Genomic DNA, 19,449 nt, shown 5'->3' with positions numbered 1-19,449 from the left:
CCCATTGAATGTTCACATGACAGTGGCACAAATGTCAGCAGCCTGGGTGTCCCTAAAGTCTCTGACTTTCTGGGATTACCCTTTCTTTTAATGCTTGAAATAAATTGGGTATGGAATGCAATCCTGGTAATTTGAAAAACACAGAATTCTTTTCAGATTCCTTGTGGGTTATTAGGGAATTTCATTTGTTTAATTGTCTTTTGCATTAAATGCTTGTTTGGATGACTATTTATTTATTCTCTAAAATCTTGCTCCCTGAGTAGAACAGTGGTTTCTGGTGGCTAAGGGGTGGGGGAAATGAGATGTTAATCAAAGTTTACAAATATGTAGTTATAAGCTGAATAAGTTCTAAGGATCTAATGGATAGCATGGTGACTATAGTTAACAAAACTGTATTTGATACTTGAATTGCTAGAAGAGTAGATGTTGAATGTTCTCACCTCATACAAAATGGTAAGTATGTGAGGGGATGGATGTATTAACTAACCTTATTGTGGAAATCCTTTTACAGTATATACATGTATCAAATCATCAAGTTGTACACTTTAAACTTACACAATGTTATATGTCAATTACAACTCAGTAACGCTGGAAAAAAATTTCACTCCCAGTGACCACAACTCTTTTCTTTCTGAGCTATGCCAAAATAAATGTGAGACAAAGAACTTCGTTTGTCCCTAGTCACTATCTATTTAGTTTATCTGAAAAGTATATTAGCAATAACATGAAGTACTGTGCATAACAGAATTTTTCCCAAAGATTAGAATAAATGGAGTGGGTTGATATTAAAAGCCAGCAGTGTATTAAATATTTAATATTAGCGGGCACCTGGGTGGCTCAGTTGGTTGGACATCTGACTCCTGATTTCAGCTCAGGTCATGATCTCACAGTTGGTGAGTTCGAGCCCCATGTTGGACTCTGCGTGGACAGCATGGGGCCTGCTTGGAATCTCCCCCCCCCCCCACCTCTCTCTCTCTGCCCCTCCCCTGCTTGCTCTCTCTTCCTCTCCCTCTCCCTCTCAAATAAAATAAACATTAAAAATTTTTAAATATTTAACATAAACTGCTGATTGGAAACTATCTTTGCTTGTTTTTAACTTTGGCAGTTTCTTACTGGGTCTCCATTCCCTTCCCTCATGTTAACGGACTCTGTGTTTCTTTCTAGATTTCTTCCTTTTTCGCCTAGTCTGCCACTGTCCATTAAAACAATTATTTTTTCTCATCTAGAATTTTTCAAAACTCTCTTACAACCACCGCCAGAGAAAGTAGTTTGTTAGCAAACTCCCGGAGCAAAGAGGATCAGTTTGAAGGAGTATCCCAAAAGGACAGACTTAGGGAAGGGTTTTTATAGGGCTTTGAGGGTTGGGGTATTAATTACTAGATAGCATTAGAGCAGAAGTTAGGAAGAAAGATCTTATAAATGAAGGGATTTGCTGGAACAGCCAGTGGTCTTAGTTTTGGAACATGTGTATCCTTATAGGGTTACTCTGAAATCAGTTTGATTTTTGGTCTTATACTGGAGCACAAGGGTTTGAAGTAGCTGGTATTAAATTTAAGCTTTTAACTCTTTAAACTATTTCAAGGTCTGTTTTGTACATCCAAAAACTCTTTTAGCAACTTTCTAAAACAAAGAGCACTTCTCTTTGTTTTTCCACACTTTGTTGGCATAAAGCACTCCCAGAACCATTAAAATTAGAGCTTTTTCTAAAATGAGTAAATTCTTAGAAAATGGTGTCATTCTGTCCAGAATCTGTTAGGCACACACACACAAAAAAAAATGCCTCCCAATTGGAACTCAGAATCAAGAGTAAGTTTCTTTTGTTTAAAATCACATATTTTCCTTCCTGTGATATTATACAGTGCGTTTTAGTGTATTTTTTCATTCTCAATTTTAAGGTGAGGAAACTGATGCTTATAGATGGTAAGTAACTTGCCAAAGGTGTGATAAAGAGGTGTGATATCTCTATACAGTCCAAGCTGATTTGTCTGGGAACTTCCTATGAGAAAGCACTCAACATGTGACACTCTTGCACACTGTTATTCCCTCATGCTCCAGGCTTTAGAGCTTTTTTTTTTTAGTAGATAAAACATACAACAATTTATGGATTTAGTTCACATCTTTGTAAGAGCAAAAACACAATTAATAATAATGCTGCAGTATAAAAGTTTTCAGTGTAAAATGCTTCCTAGAATGAACTCTTCTCTAACTTTTACTTTGGAGGAAAGCAGAAGTTACCTACTTGCCCTATTTATAAGGAGCTCATGAGAAATTTTGAGAACTTCTATCTATACATCCACTCTTCTCATCCTCCCTCTTGCCCAGGATCTGTCTATGCTGCACCCCAATGCTTGAGAAAGAAGCATGTTTGGGAGCAATACTATCTCTGTCAGACTAGCCCCATGTCTATAAAGCCAGCTGCAACACAACCAACTACTTTATTGAATGTTTATATTGTGATTGGCATTGTGCTGGAATGTGGTTTCTTAACATGTGCCCCTTCCCCATCTGAGTGGGTGTGCAAGTGTGTATTGTACGTTATCAAGCAGAATACAACCATCAAGCTTATCAGGAACACACCTGGAATAAACAGAATGCCTTAGAATTTGGTTATTGCTTCAATAGGATTTCCTTCAGACCTATTTGGTGCTAAGATAGATATCTAGATGTCCATTGTGATGGAGGGGGGAAACTGACTTTTGTGTCTGATATAGGGAAATAATCTTCTTTTTGTTACAGGAGGAAAATAAGAGTTTTCTGTGTGTGGGGCCTCTTTCTTGCTAATATTGGTCACCTCTCATAGCATCACAGCCAACTAGAGTTCAGGATAGAAGTGAGGGGCACATAACACAGAGATCCTGTTCTGCAATAGTCATACAATCACATTGACTATTAAACCTCTATGAGATAGATATTTTAAATAATCATCTTACAAATGAAGACCCTGTTCCAAGAGAACAATTAATTTGTCAGAGGAAGGAGAACTAGAGCTTACATTTGAAGTTGTATCCAGTTAGGTTAAGTAAACTGTCCCAAGTTGGTATGCTCGGGTTGACTTTGGAATCAGCTCAGTTCAGTGTAAATCCAAACACTAGGCTTATGTCTGTTATGCTCTGCCATCCCTTCTATGTATTTTAAGATGAGCTACCACATAATTGGGTTTTTTAAAAAATATTTACCACTGTGTTTATTAGAATCCAAGTGTCTTAGGGTTTCTCTTTTCTATAATGTTTAGTAATGATTCATTTTAACCTAGTAATTATGTGAAAAGATGAGCATCAGAAGACCAAAATTAATGAAAGTAAAATTTTTTTGGAAAAAATCATATTTGTTTACTAATTTTCTTTTAGGCCAAACTACTTTCTTACATGCTAATTTTCCTGGGTTGCAATGCCTTGTATTATCTCTTATCATACCTTGAATTTCTCTTGAAATTCACACATCCTTTTTGTTTTTGTTTTTGTTTTTGTTTTTGTTTTTGTTTTTTGGAATGTAATGAGAGTTGTACAGTGGTCAGATTTATACACCACAGAGACAGGGAAAAAATGCTCTGGTTTCACTGATGACATGAATCAATTCTTGGTGCATAGCAGATAATCAAAGGCTTATTGAAACTTAAAATGAATCATTATTTAAATCAACATCTAAAATGAATCATAAGTTTTAAAAAAATCTGTTAATTTTCAAGGTTGAATGAAAGACATTGCTGTCTTTAGTCATATTTAAAGGTAACTTTTGTTTGAAAACTCAGGAAGATAATATTGTTTCTGAAGTTAAAATTTAGTCACTCATGAAGTGGAATTTACCGTGTAAATTATGTAGGTCATGTAAACATTGTTTCTGGCTTTCAGAAAATATTGAGGATTTCACCATTTCCAATTGGAAAATAAAGCCAAGTAAATGGAAGTCAGGAGAGAGGATTATAAAAAACACAGTGTTCCCTTCAGCTGGCTTCTCTCTCTGTTTAGTCATTATAGCCATTATATTTACAGAACAATCAAAGCAAGGAAAATTGTCATCAGGAAACCTCCTAGACACTCGTAACTGCTCATTGAATCCGGGAGATGTGATTATTATGCTTATACCTAAGATGCAAGACAGTCTGAAGTTTACATATGTTTACAAAAAGATGGTTTACTTGGTAAACAGAGAATTAATTATTATTTCCTAGTAGTAAATACATCAGTGTATCAGTAGCCAGTTAACTAGCATTTTCTGCCTGCCTGCCTACCTTAGAACAATCAGTACAGTAGCATATCCGTTTCCTTCATCCCATATTTCTTCATTTTAGGGAATATTAGCAAAGATGGTAGGACCCTGTCCTTGGAGAATATGATTCAATAAATCTGAGTTTGCACACTTTTCTACATCGCATTCCATTTAATAAAAAGAAAGAAAAAACCAGAAACTCACATAGAGGATGATCAGAGAAAAGAAAATTTAGTACACTATTCATTAAACCAGTGGTTGGCCCACCTTTTAAAAGAGATGTGTTATGCTTTTCTTTTTTTTTTTAAGTTTATTTATTTGTTTTGAGAGAGAGAGAGAGAAAAAAGCAGAGAGAATGAGAGAGAGAAAGAGAGAGAGTCCCAAGCGGGCTCTGCTCTGTCACCATGGAGTCCAATGCAGGGCTTGATCTCACAGACTGTGAGATCATGACTTGAGGCCAAAATCCAGAGTTAGATGCTTAACTGACTGAGCCACCCCAGTGCCCCAAGAGAGGTATGTTACGATTTTAGCCTGAGGATGGTTTATTTGTTGACTCACCAACTTGAGGAAGAAGAGGCAACCAAACTGGGTCTTGACATAAAGAATATGTGACCATCAATACTCCTAACAACAGGAGCTGTCACAAGTACAAAGGAAACTGTGTAGGTGGTACCATATATTATTCCCTCCACCATCACCATGCTGTCTTTGGCATATACATCATAGGACCTTGATTGCTGTATTGCATCCTAAAATATAAGTGGAGCTGTGGGAGATTGTATGTTGGAAAGTTTACAGGGCACCATGGTCTCAATTTAATGTCTTTTTTAAAAGAGAAAATGACATGCTACATAATAGTGGTGAAAAGTTTAGTGGGGTATGGGGTTAGTTTTGGGAACCTAGCTCTTGATAACTCTACTTGGAATGCCCTTCCAGGGCTATCAATGTATAATAATACTGGCACAACAGGGTTGGATAGGTTATTTTCATTTAAAGTCAAAGAAGGTCATTGCTTACTCATGTTCAAACTCTGCATGGCATGCACGTGCTTAATGATATCTGAGTTTTTCCACAAAGTATATTCATAAGAACCTGTCATTTGATAAATTCATAAATGTAAGAATGAGTGAATAAATTAAATGTACTTAACTATATTTCTGTCTTTCTCTTTGATTTGCTTTCTCTGTAATTTTCTCTATATTATTCCAATAGTGTGTGTACAGTTACAGTGAGCACTGATTTAAAAACATACCATGTCATTTTGAGGAAAACTTCCTGCAAAATAATAACTGAGATTTTAAATTTAATAGGAATAAATGAGCCATCATCAGGCTAAACCTTGACACACCACTCTTAAAAGGTGGCCAACCACAGGTTTAGTGAATAGTGCACTAAATTCTCCTGTTCTGATTACCCTCTAGGTGAGCTTTTTAAGTTTCTTGTTATGAAGTAAAATACACATGTAGAAAAGAATACGTGTTAGGAAGGTACAGTTCCATGAATTCAGCAAGCAATTTTAAGACCTGTACGAATTCTCTTACAGCTACCAAGTTTACGCTTAGCTTCTTGAAAGATCTACAGACTGCCATGTTCTTTTGTGTATAGTACAATAAACCTTTAACATGGATTATTATTATATATAATAATATGTTATCAGTATTCTATTTCTGTAGATGAGGAAACAAATTCAGAGAGTTAAATCACATGTCCAAATTCCCAAAGCTACTAAGTGGAAGAAATGCTACGTAAATCCAGGCTTTCTGGCTCACAGTCCCATGGCTGTTTTTCATTAATGCTGTCTTTGTGAGGTGGATGCCATAGTGCACTGTCCAGATCTACCACTTCCCCCTCTCAGAACTAAACCACTCATTTCCCCAGCTGCTGGGAGTGTGGGTGGCTGACAGCTCTCAGCTGAGTCAGCAGGTTATCTTTGGGAATTGCCCTAACCCAAGAAGAGCACCGCCTAGTCCATGATCACACCCTTCGGGAAGATGTCCATTCATATCCAGTTACTGATTGATGCAAGAGTATAAAAGCCTGTCACTCTTCATGGTTCTGGACAACTTATAAAAAACATTCTAGTTCTCGAGCTTTCCAGGTATGATTGCTAATGCCTTTGTTAGATATGCATCACAATTCACCTTCCTTAACTCCCCAGTTCAGGTGTTGATCCTGAAAACACCAGCCCATGAACTATGTGTAGATCGCTGTCTTGGAGTCTGCCTTCTGGGGAACATAAGTGAACTTTTCTTTTTAATGCGTTTTCTTTTTTAATGTATTTTGTGCTTTATTAGAATTATAGTCATTCATTCAGTCCACAAAAATTGAGTGCCCATGTATTAGTCAGAAATGAATTGTGAAAAACAGAAACTATTTTCAACAAAAATGGATTTAATATAAGGAATTGGGTTTTTCCAAACGACTGGAATGGCTGGGCCTCTCTAACTGACTGCCATATCTGCCACAATCAAAAAGATAGTAATCAAATACTTACCTGGAATCTGTTCTGGAAAAGGTTATTTTTTAGTTTGTGGCACAGGAAGTCGCCCCAGAACGAACTTTAGAAAGACGAAGCATGAGCCAGACTATTTATCACACATAGCATTTGGCTTCACCAGGCTTACATTTTAGACAAAATGTAAGACAAAAAATAAATGGATATGGCAGACAATAACAATCTCAGATGGTTTTATTAGAAGATCAGCAAACCTTAATAATTAAAACATTTTAGGTTTGGAAACAGTCAACACAAGGAATTTTTTTTGCAAAAAAAAAAAGGGTTTTATTACCTTGACTATAAATTATAATTATTATTTATAAAAGCTATATAAGTGAACATCTTTAAAGTCTCAAAAAGGCAAATACAAATAAAGCACAGAAAATTAATTGAATTGAAAAAAGGTTCTGGCATAGTTCTTCCACATCAAATGTTTAGTGTATCTACAATAATAGATCAGCGCAAAGGTATATCTGCAGGTTCTAAAAGTAAAAGTAAGTTAAGTTGGCAAATACCATATTCCTCAATGAATAAGAAGGCTGATCAAAGATAAAATGTTGGATAGTTTTATCAAGCAGGCCACCTTACAGGATAATTTTCCAGGGTAGCAACTCTACACATAGAACTGAACTGTTTGTGATTATTCTAGAGCCAGTACATTTATTTGCACAGTTTTAAAATAAAAATGTAACAAGTAATTATACATTAGGATTGGTGGGAATACCAGGTATTATTTCAGAACTGTCACTATGTATTCCTTCTTGTCTGACACAATCAATACAGATCCAGGCTTGCTGTGTTTAAAACGATTCCCTTCCTTTTGTTGACCAACTTCTTTAATGGTGTGCTGTTCTTGAATCTGGGTGTAGATAGATTTTGGTAGATCTCAGTGATGAGCAACGCGTTTTATATGAGGATGGTGTTGAAGTTTCTCCTTGAACTTCTGGCTATACCCTTTGACTGCTTCTTCTCGTGAAGTAAGCACATCCAGTTTTTCAGAAGCATTAGCCTTCCACAGACAAAAGTCCATTTCATCAGATCCACACGTAATACATTTGCTGTTAGAAGTCTATTTTATACAGAGAACATGTTGCATTCTCTTTGCATGATAGACTAACCCATTTCTTTTTTTGCCAATAGGAAAGATTCAAATAGATTTATCAAAACTAGCAGACACCAACTCTTTCCCAGTGGGAGAATAATGTACATTAAGCATTGCAGATACAGATCCACACGTACCATTACAAGAGTGTATAGTGGATGCTTCTGAAATGCATAGAAGTTGTAATCTTCATTTGCTGCAGTAAAAATGAAAGCTTCCATAGGGTTCCAACAAATTGTATTTGTTCCCATACCTAAGATGACATTTTTCAGAGGAGTATCTTGCCTCATATCATATAGTACTATATTCCTGTCAGAAGCACAACTGCCCAAGAGAAATGTGTCAGTTGGATTAAGTTTAACACTACTGTCAAATCCCTAGATCATCAAACATATAGGATTGGTTCTTTATTCATCCCAAATGTCTACTTGGTGTCCACATGTGGCAAAAACAGCTTCTTTCCAGTGATGAGCAATTCCTGTATACACTCTCTTTCCTAATATTGTATGCAGTGGTTCCTCCTCTTCTCCATAGCCCAGTCCATCCATTTTCTACTGCTTCACAGTTTTGTCATAACCAACAGTTAAAAAAAAAAGTCCCACAAAAACAAGTATGTATTCCTTATACAAAACTCTCATGTGCTTGTATTGTATGGATACTTTTTCATTTAGTTGAGTTCCAAATTCTAATCTCTCGATCACATGCCCCAGGAAGGACAGTAGCCAGGCTTTTTGGATGCTTTGCCAAACAATTGACTTTATCTCTGTAAGGAAGCGAGAAATAGTTTTGCCAATACCCATCCCAGTTTGGTAACATTTAAAGCTCTTACCTTTCTCATGGGACCTCAAAAGGATATAAGGTAGGATTATAGTTTCTTGTAACTGGCTATGTAGATCCAAATATTCCTTCCTGAAAAATCTGAATCCTTAGTTACTCTGCCTTTTCTGGTTCCTGTAGTTTTCCATTAATCTTTACTGTTGGCATGGGAATTGTAAAAAGAACCTCAGAAGATCTCCTGGGTTCCAAACACAGTCCTCCTTGCTTCCACCATAGAAGCTACCAATTTCCCCTGGCATTTGGCATCCATCAGTCTGTTCCTTATAGGAATTTATATAATAGTGCCAATGTGATGCAGTTATTGAAATATACCATTTGGCAGTGGTTGCATGACTTATTTTGAGATCCAGAAGGACAGTGTGCAACTTTAGATATGCTACCACTTTGAAAAGAATTCTACTGGACTCAGGAAAAATGATCAGTTAAGTTTGAAGAATTCATGTTGTGAAAATCAAACTAGATTAGGGCTTGACCTAACTCACACTCTCCAGATTTTAGATGTGAAAACGTTAACATTGAAGAGTACAAAATATAGATTATTCTATTCAAGAGCTTCATATTTTGGCTAAAAAAAAAAAAGGAAAGAATCTCTTTTGGCTGAGTGAACCTGAGAAAATAATACAAATTGGTTATAAAACACTGATGCTCAAAATCTAGTAAAAGTGGGGCACCTAGGTGGCTCAGTTGGTTAAGCATCTAACTCTTGATTTCGGATCAGGCAGGTCATGATCTCACAATCATGAAATTGAGCTGTGCATTGGGCTCTGTGCTGGGTGTAGAGCCTGCTTAAGAGTCTCTCTCCCCCTCTGCCCCTCCCCTGCTTGCTCGTGTGCATGCTCTCTGTCTCTCTCAAAAAGAAAGAAAGAAAGAAAGAAAGAAAGAAAGAAAGAAAGAGAAAAAAACACTATGAACTCATTATATTCCAGACATACAGAAATGTACACATGTATGCCTATACAAAATACCTCACAAATATCAGCTCTTTCACAAACCTTTTGAACTCCTGAGATCTCCAAAAGTCCTTGAGTCTTGGCTTGAAAAGTTGTAGTCTACAATGGCATGCTCTCTTAAGTTTTTGAGGATTTTGAGTTTTCAGTTCTCAACAAGTGGTAATATGTGCACATGCATGACACACATATAGCATGTATGTATACTTGTATCATGTACATGTATATGTACATATATATAATAATATAGACATATATAATACATATAAAACATATACATACATACATATAATACATATGTATTATACACATAATGCATATAATCATATAATACACACATAATAACACATACATAGAATACATATATAATGTATATAATACATACATACATAATACATATACACATATGCACACAAATGAAATATTTACTAGTAAATATCGTGCTGGCAAAGCAGTGTAGCCTAAGTCAGTTGTCTCAAAAATTGTTACTATGCATCCCCCATCAGTAAAACATTTTTGAGAATGTTCTACTACACAGTTTTCTAGAGGCTAGAAAATTGCTCCATTTGTTTCTCTGTTTACCTCTATTACATACTAATAAAATAGAAGCATATTACCTAATACCAAGTGAGTAGTGGTGTGATGCTGAACGAGTCATGGATCTTTCTTAGACTTCGTGTCTTCATCTATAAATTTTTTTTGTAATTTGATTTATCTTGTTCAGTGCTAAGATTATGCAGTTGTTTCAGATGCTGCTACAATATGGGATTGTATTTATTGAATCATTTTTGATAGACACAGACAGTGTATGGATAAGAGCAGGTCCTGCTATACATTATGCCTCAACAATATGAAATACTAAACCGGAATAAAAGGGAAATTTCTTATGTCCTAATTTCAACTCACAATATGAATTAATGTGCTTCACTTTAGGAATACATATAACCTCTTTAACGCATGATAATGAAGCCATCATGGGGTCTACAACCTGAGTCCCAGGGCTCTCAGAGCAGCATGAAGAGTGATAATGCCCCATAGGACCTGGTCTGCTTGTCTTTTATTTACCCTAAATTTGCTAATGGGGTGGATAAGGGACTGAAATAGAATGGCTGTAGCTAAATGTGCAGAGGCCTCAAAGACACTGATTAGCCAGGAAAGTATTAATAATCAGAGTAACCATAATAAAGTTAGCTCAGGACATGAGTAATAGTGTGCAAAGCTAAAGAATATCTGTTTCTGCATCTAGGGAGTAGATTTAGAAAACTTGGTTTATTTTATTATATTATGGGATAGAGTGCTTAAAACCTAAATGCTAGTCACCAATTCAAAGGGAGGATGCTGGAATAAGGAACAATATGACATTTGATAACAGGGCAGGGTGTTTAAGAGGGAGGCAGCACTGGTGGCTTTATAATTTGCTGTTTCATTTCTGTTTGGCTTCTGCTGTAACCAGCTGGCATGAAGGAACTCTCTGGTGTTTTGAATCAAGAAGGAAATAAAGCACACACAGGCTTCACTACAGATAACCTGAACATTTTGAATTTGGTTTATGGCAAGAGAAATGTGTACTTTGGCTTTATTTTTTAATAGTGGTGGTATGTTGGCTGAATTGATCTCCTTTATGACTCGAGAATTTGTGCAATGGTGCTTGGATTTAAGAAAGGTAAAATATACCTATGGAAGAAAATTTTTGTCTCATCTGAAAACAATTGACATCTACGAACAATGGCTGCTTAATGAGAAAATATCTATTGGCAAGTAATAGAAATTGTTGAACTTTGATTGTAAGATTAAGCAATGTTTTTTCCTCTTAGCCTCACCTTGATCCGTTTAGATTGGATTGGATTTGTTACTTGAATTTAGTCATTGTTATATAATTATGAAAAAAAGAAAATTTTATGCCGTTTGTCTTTGAAGTGATCTCTGCTTTTTATATAAATTTTCTATGAATGTATAATGTATAACAAATATATATATGTATGATCTTAAGTGTACTTCTCAATTATTTTTATATATTACTCACTCCTTTGTAACAATCACCCAGATCAAGATAATATTTCTTTTTTTTTTCTTTTTTTTTTCTTTTTTTATTTTTTAATATATGAAATTTACTGTCAAATTGGTTTCCATACAACACCCAGTGCTCATCCCAAAAGGTGCCCTCCTCAATACCCATCACCCACCCTGCCCTCCCTCCCACCCCCCATCAACCCTCAGTTTGTTCTCAGTTTTTAACAGTCTCTTATGCTTTGGCTCTCTCCCACTCTAACCTCTTTTTTTTTTTTTTTTTTCCTTCCCCTCCCCCATGGGTTTCTGTTACGTTTCTCAGGATCCACATAAGAGTGAAACCATATGGTATCTGTCTTTCTCTGTATGGCTTATTTCACTTAACATCACACTCTCCAGTTCCATCCATGTTGCTACAAAAGGCCATATTTCATTTTTTCTCATTGCCACGTAGTATTCCATTGTGTATATAAACCACAATTTCTTTTCTAAAAGCTTCCCTTGTACTCTCCTAGCCACCATGCTCCTCCCACCTCCCCAAAGAGAACAGCTATTTTGACTTCCATCACACAGATTGGTTTTGCCTGTTGGAGACATTTATATAAATGTAATTATATAGTGTTTTTGTGTATGTGTCTGGTTTCTTTCACTCAGTGTTATGTCTGTGAGACTATCCATATGGTTGTTTGTAGAATTAGATTACTCATGGTCGTTGTGTAATATTCCATTTAGAATATCAATATTCTAAAATTATGTATGTTCTTCTATTCATGGATACTTGGGTTGTTTCCAGTATTTCACTATACAAGATAATTATATTATTAATTTTTTGACATGTCTTTCAGTGCATATATATTCAAATTTTCTATATTTAATAGTGTATTTGTTTTGTCATAAGCTATTATTATGTTTTGCTTTAGGAGATATACTGCTAGACAGCTTTACAAAGAGATTATACTTATTCATACTCTCATTGGCAGTACTTGCCTCCAAAGTTTCTGGTAGATGTATAGTAATGTGTGTGTGTGTGTGTGTGTGTGTGTGTGTGTGTGTGTGTGTTATGTAATTTTTTAAAAAGACATTAATTTATTTAGAGCAGTTTTAGTTCACAGCAAACCAAGAGGAAAGTACAGAGATTTGCCACGTACCTCCTATCCCCACACATGCATAGCCTCCCCTGTTATCAACATTTTTCACCAACGGTACATTTATTATTATTGAAAACTTGCAGCAACACATCATAATCACCCAAAGGTCATAGTTTACATTAAGGTTTCCTCTTCCTGCTGTACGTTCTATGGGTTTGGACAAATGTGTAAAGACATGTATCCATCATTATAATATGATGCAGGGTATTTTCATTGCCCTAAAAGTCCTCTGTGTTCTATTTATACTAATCCTGCCCACAATGACCCAAGTATCTTTTTACTCTTTCCACATTTCTTTTCTTTTCCAGAGTATCATATAGTTGGAATAATAGAGAATGTAATCTTTTCACATTGGCTTTTTTCACTTATTATTCATTTAAGTTTCCTCCATATCTGTTCATGGCTTGATAGATCATTTCTTATTAGAACTGAATAATATTCTATTATTTGTAATGTAGAATTCTATAATTTTCTGTTGTGTTCCAGTTTATGAATTCATTCACCTACAGAGGACATATTGGTTGCTTTCAAATTTTGGCCACTATGGATAAAGCTGACAAAACGTGTGTGGACAGATTTTTTTGTGTGGACGTAAGTTCTCAACTCCTTTGGGTAATAACCAAGGAGAGTGATTGCTGGATCATCTGGTGAGAATATGTTAGTTTGTGTGAAGTCACCAAAATGTCTTCTAAAGTGTCCATACCATTCTGCATTTTCACCAGCAATGAATAAAAATTCCCATTGCTCCACAATCTTGCCAACAGCTGGTGTTGTCAGTGTTCCAAATTTTGTCCATTGTCCATTCTAATAGGTGTCTCTAATGGTATCTCACTGTAATTTTAATTTGCACTTTTTGGTGATCTATTATGTAGAACATCTTTTTATATGTTTACTTACTATCTGCATATCTTCTTTGGAGAAGTGTCTGTTTAGATCTTTGGCCCAATTTTTAAATGAATGGTTCATTTCCTTACTTTTGGGTTTTAAGAGTACTTTGTATATTATGGATAACAGCCCAGATGTATCAGATGTGTCTTTGCAAATATTTTCTCCTAGTCTGTGGCTTGTATTCTTATTCTCTTGACGTGGCTTTTCACAAAAGTTGTAATTTTGATGAAGTCTGACTTATCAATTATTTCTTTTGTGAATTGTGGATTCTGTTGTATCTAAAAAGTAATCATCACATCCAAGGTCACCATGCAGGTTTTGTCCTATATTATCCTCTAGGAATTTTATAGTTTTGAATTTTATGATCCAGTTTGAATTAATTTTTGTGAAGAGCATAATGCCTGTCTAGATTATCTAGGTTCATTTTTTTTGGTGAATCTAGATTTATTATTCATCAATATGTGGATGTTCAATTGTTCCAGTAACCTCTGGTGAAAAGACTATCTTTGATCTATTTTATTGCTTTTGCTCTTTTGTAAAAATCAATTGACTATATTTGCAGCAGCTATTTCTGATTTTGCTATCTGGTTCCATTGATCTATTTCTCTGTTCTTTTACCAATATCGCATTGTCCTGATTATTGTAGTTTTACAGTTCTTCCTCAATATTATATTGGCTATTCTGGCTCATTTGCTTCTCCATCTAAACTTTAGAATCAGTTTGTCAATATCCACAAAATAACTTCCTGAGATTTTGTTTGAGATTGTATTGAACCTGTAGATCAAGTTGGGAAGAACTGGTATGTTGACCATACTGAGTCTTCCTATTCATGAACATGGAATACCTCTCCATTTACTTAGTTCTTACTTGATTTCATTCATCAGAAATTTATAGTTTCCTCGTGTAGATCTTATACATATTTGTTACACTGTGTTTTTAACTTGTATGTACCTGATGGCTATTGATGTTGATCACATTTACATATGTTTATTAGCCATTTGGATAGTCTCTTTGTGAAGTGCCTGTCCAAGTGTTTTGTCTGCTTTTTTCTATGGGGTCATCTATCTATATTTCTTGAGTTGTAGAAGATTTTTTATATAGCCTGTTTATTTTTCCTATACATTATATAGTACATATGTAACATGTATTATGTTTATTTTTCATATACACCATACATATTATCTATATACATAATATACACATTTTCTATAAATTATATATATAATATATATTATATATATTACATATACTATAACTTTTTTTTCATTCTGCCTTGTAAACTCTTCATGGAATATTTTGATAAATATGAAATCTTAATTTCTATGAGGCACAAATTATTAGTGTTATCTTTGGCTAGTGCATTTTGTTTCCTCTTTAAGGACTTTAAATTACTACTTTGGCTATGAAAGTATTCACGTATATTACCTCCTACAACCTTTATTGTTTTGTAATTCACATTATTTAGATCTACACTTAATATGGAATAAATTTTGGTTGTATTCAGGACAACCAGATTAAAATTTATTAACCTAACTTTTCCCCCCACTGCAATGCAATGTCACTTTTATAATATCTGTGGTTGCTTATATGACTCTGTTTCTGGAGTCTTTATTATATGCCATTGGTCAGTTTTTCTATTCTTGTGTCAATATCATAAAATCTTACTGTGATTTCTTGGTAAGTATTGATATATGGTAATTTAAATACTTTGACTTTATTTTCATTCAAGATTGCCTTGCCTCATCTTGATCTTTCTGCATTTTCATTAGAATTTTAAAATAAACTAATCAATGTCAATAAAAATAAAGTTTTGATTTTAATTGGTATTCAATTGAATTGAATTGAAGTTGGGAAATAATTGATACATTTACAATCTTTAGTAAATTCTTTCATTTATTTACCTCTTCTTCAATTTTCATAAGTAATATTTTTAAATTTTATGTGCAAAGACTTTGCAAAATTTTTATTAGGTAAATATATCGAAATTTTATGTGCTTGATGTTAAATTAATGCTCTTTAAAATTTTTTATTTTCTAATTGCTTATATCCAGCAGTCATGCTAAATTTACTTACTGATTCTAACACTTTATGAATGCTTTGGATATTTTGTGTGCACAGTGATGCCATTTATAAACAAAATCCATTTATTCTTTTCTAAACTTTATAATATTTATTTATTTTGATAATATTATTGCACAGGCTGGGGCATCCAGTGCAAAGTTGAATAAAAGTGATGATATCAGACTTTCTTATCTTGTTCCCAGTCTTGATGGGAAATTTTTGATACGTCTTTATTAAATATAATGTATGGTGTAGACATTTGTAGATACCCTTTACCAGATTAAGATTTTCCTCCATTTTTAGTTTGTTAAAAGTTTTTATCATGAAAGGATATTGACTTTTATCAAAAGTTTTTCCTGTATCTATTGATATAATTATGCCATTTCCCCCTTTTATTCTGTCAATGTGATGAATTAGATTGATTGCATTCTGAATGTTAAACTTCTCTTACAGACCTAAAATAAACCCTACCGAATGTTGTTACATTATCTGTTTTATGGTTTGATTTGCTCACATTTCTTTTAGAAATTTTCAACTATATTTTCCAAAGAAATTTGTCTGTAATTTTCCTTTCTCTTAATGCCAACTTAAAATTTAAAATTTCAGAGTGAAGTCTGTGCTGACCCCATAAGGTGAGCTGTGGGTCCTTGTTTTTCTCTTTTGTGAAAGTGTTTAGAATTATTTATTCCTAAATATGTGGAAGAATTCAATAATGAAGCCATTTGGGCCAGATTTTGAAATGTGATTTTTTTAATATGAAAACTTTAAAAAATATATTCAATTGCTTGGGTAGATAACGGGATAATCTGAATTTTTCCTGTCAGCTTTGATATACTTTTATTATTTTCCCCACCCTAGGGAATGTTTTTTCATTTCATTTAAAAGAAAGAAAAAAATAACTTAGGACCCTATTTCATTATACAAAGCAAAACACTTTTATAAATTTCATCAGTTACATCAAATATATTAACTATTATACAATATTATTAGGATATTTTACCAATAAGTAAACCTTTATACACCTCTTTAATCAAATGTCTTTGTTTCCCAATGAGATATTAGATTAATTAAAATAAGAATATGTTTTTTATAAACATTATTGGTAACCCATGTCCTCCACATTTCAAAAATTGTAAAAGCTACATAGCTCCAACAAAACCCAGTATTTTTAATTGCTATTAGATAGTTTTAAAAGTTCTTTTCTATTTTCTTGATCATACTTCTTTTTAAGGTTAAAGTGCTTGCTATCGTGAAAGATTTCTTAACAATTGGAAGTTGAATAATTTAGAAAATTCAGGTCTTCATTGTCTATCAATATTTCATAAAATGTACGATATCTATTACTTATACTGTAGCCACTGTCTAGAATTTCAGTTTTTTTACATGTGCATTTATTTTTTCTCAAACATTTAGATAAAAAAAAGCCCACAAAGTTTATAAATTTGGTCTCATTTTTTTAAGATAATTAATACAGATTCCAGTCCCTCCAGAAATATCACCCTAGGTTGTAAAATGCCCTCAGCACTATTTACCTTTCTCTCCTTAGAAATAGGTTCAGAGTAGAGCAAACCACAGGTAAACTCCTAGGGTTTCAGTAGTGATGGTGACATGAGGTGAGGAATAGTAAGGGCAACGTTCAGGATCTAGGTCAAGAATATGAGTGAGGGCCCCACCAATTCAAATTTAGGGTAACTTGTATGAAGTCCAAAGGCAAGGACTACACAGGCTGTCTTTATTAGGAATTTGGTTACACAAGCTCTGGGTCAGCTCCCATTCTTTGTGGCTATCCAGGCAAGCCATCTCACCTATTTAGCGTGGCCGGGTAGACCAAGGAAAGCACCAACAACTGGGTGCTTTTCATTGCTAATCCTGGCCTTGACTCACTCTCTGACCTCTCTTGGTGTGTTTCTTCAGCTGGAAAGTGAAGATAATAATAATGAGGTATTTAACAAGGGGTGTTGTGTGGATTAACAGTTAATAACATGTTTCATAAGACAAGGCAGCATTGAGCTTGTAAATACTAATAGAAAGTTTCTTCACACTACAAAGTAAATTAGTGCTTCTCTTGAAGAAAACCCAATATGCCAGAACATGAACATACAAAGCAGTTGAAATAAGGTGAATTTTTACTTGACAGAAGTAACTTCATTTTTTAAAAGAATACTCCACTGCTTTCCTTTTGATATTTGGTTCATACTTGTGCATTTAAAAGCTTTTATAAAGTTTATCTATACCGATTCTATTACTTTAATATTTAGTACGCAGAATACATGTTTTGACATGATTGGATATGATTTTTTTTCTCAAAAATTCAACTAAGAATAAATGTCATATAGTTTGTTACCTATATATAAGTTAACTTCATTTATGCAAGCCTTTTTGTCGCTTTGGTTGTTTCATCATGAAGTTTCTTGTATTACTTGAGGAAATTGTGTTAAATGTAATGAGTTTCAATTTATACAAGCTTTCTAGGACTCTGTAACATATCACATCAGGTAATCTATCTTCAATAGCTTAGCACCGAGTCAGCTGTTTGCAGGAAAAATTACATATGCCCACTAAACTAATTCTCCGTACAATGCTTTTCATTTCCTTTCTGTTTACTTACTTTGTTAGTCACAAAGATGAGGAAAAGTTACAGATATAAATCTTGAAGATGTAAATGTAAAAGAACTATGAGCTTACTAAAAGAAAATCAAAAGATGATAACTTACAGCTACTAAAAGAGTATAGTTGGTAGAGTGTCTGACTCTTGATTTCTGCTCAAGTCATGATCTCAGATCATGAGATAGAGCTGACCCTTGTAGCTGGGGTGGACCCTGCTTAAGATGATCTCTGTTCCTCTCCCTCTGCCACCCCCCATGCCACACACTCTCTCTCTCAAAAAAAAAAAAAAGAAAAAGAAAAAAATACTTCTTGAATTCTGGAATTATTATTGACATTACCAAGACAAGGTCAAATACAAAGACCAAAAAAATTATGCTGGTAAAGAAATCTTCATATAGAAATATTGAACACTATGTTTAGTAGGTATTGTTAAAATAATTTAGAAAACATGAAGTCACTAGGTATTTAGTTGAACTTTTGCTCAGGCTATGATTTAATGTTTTCTCACAGTGCTATTAAGAATTGTTGTTTTATAAATTTATGGGTATTTTAATGGGAATTTGAGAGGATTTCTGTAATACACATCTTATTTGATCTTTACAAATAATGTACTTCTAACCTCATTAATTCACTTAATACAAGTTTCTTGAGTGATATGAAGAATAAAATGAGACTCTGACAGTTTATTCATCTTTTTATATTTTACAAAAAATATTTATGAAGCCTTACCCATAGCCTTGCAATTTATTAAAAAATTATACTACAATAATCATTGAAATGTCTGTCAAGTCCCTCTCACTATGCCATATTGCTTCCTTTTTCTTTTTTTACCATCTAGATGATCTTTCCTCATTCTTCAATCTTTCTGTTCTAACTTCTTGCAAACACCTAGCTCTCCAGGTGTTTTATATATATATACATATATATATATATATGTATATATATACGTATATATATATGTATATATATGTATTATATGTAAATATAATGTATAAATGTATAATGTATAAAATATAAATATGTATATATACATATAAATATATGTAATATATGTAAAAAAATATATATATACATATATACACACACACACACACACACACACAGACAGAGAGAGAGACAGAGAGAGAGAGAGAAGAGATAATTGGTTTA

At 33.9% G+C, this 19,449-nt stretch overlaps 1 pseudogene; it reads right to left on the bottom strand.

Moving 5' to 3' along the window:
* Window positions 1-7,433: 7,433 nt before the first annotated feature.
* Window positions 7,434-19,449, bottom strand: part of LOC125924248 (DDB1- and CUL4-associated factor 13-like) — a 103,652-nt pseudogene continuing 91,636 nt past the window's right edge.

The sequence above is a fragment of the Panthera uncia genome, chromosome F2 (genome assembly GCF_023721935.1).
Source record: "Panthera uncia isolate 11264 chromosome F2, Puncia_PCG_1.0, whole genome shotgun sequence".
Classification (NCBI taxonomy): Eukaryota; Metazoa; Chordata; class Mammalia; order Carnivora; family Felidae; genus Panthera; species Panthera uncia.
The sequence above is the reverse complement of the archived record's forward strand: the minus strand, read 5'-3'. Positions and strand labels throughout refer to the sequence as shown.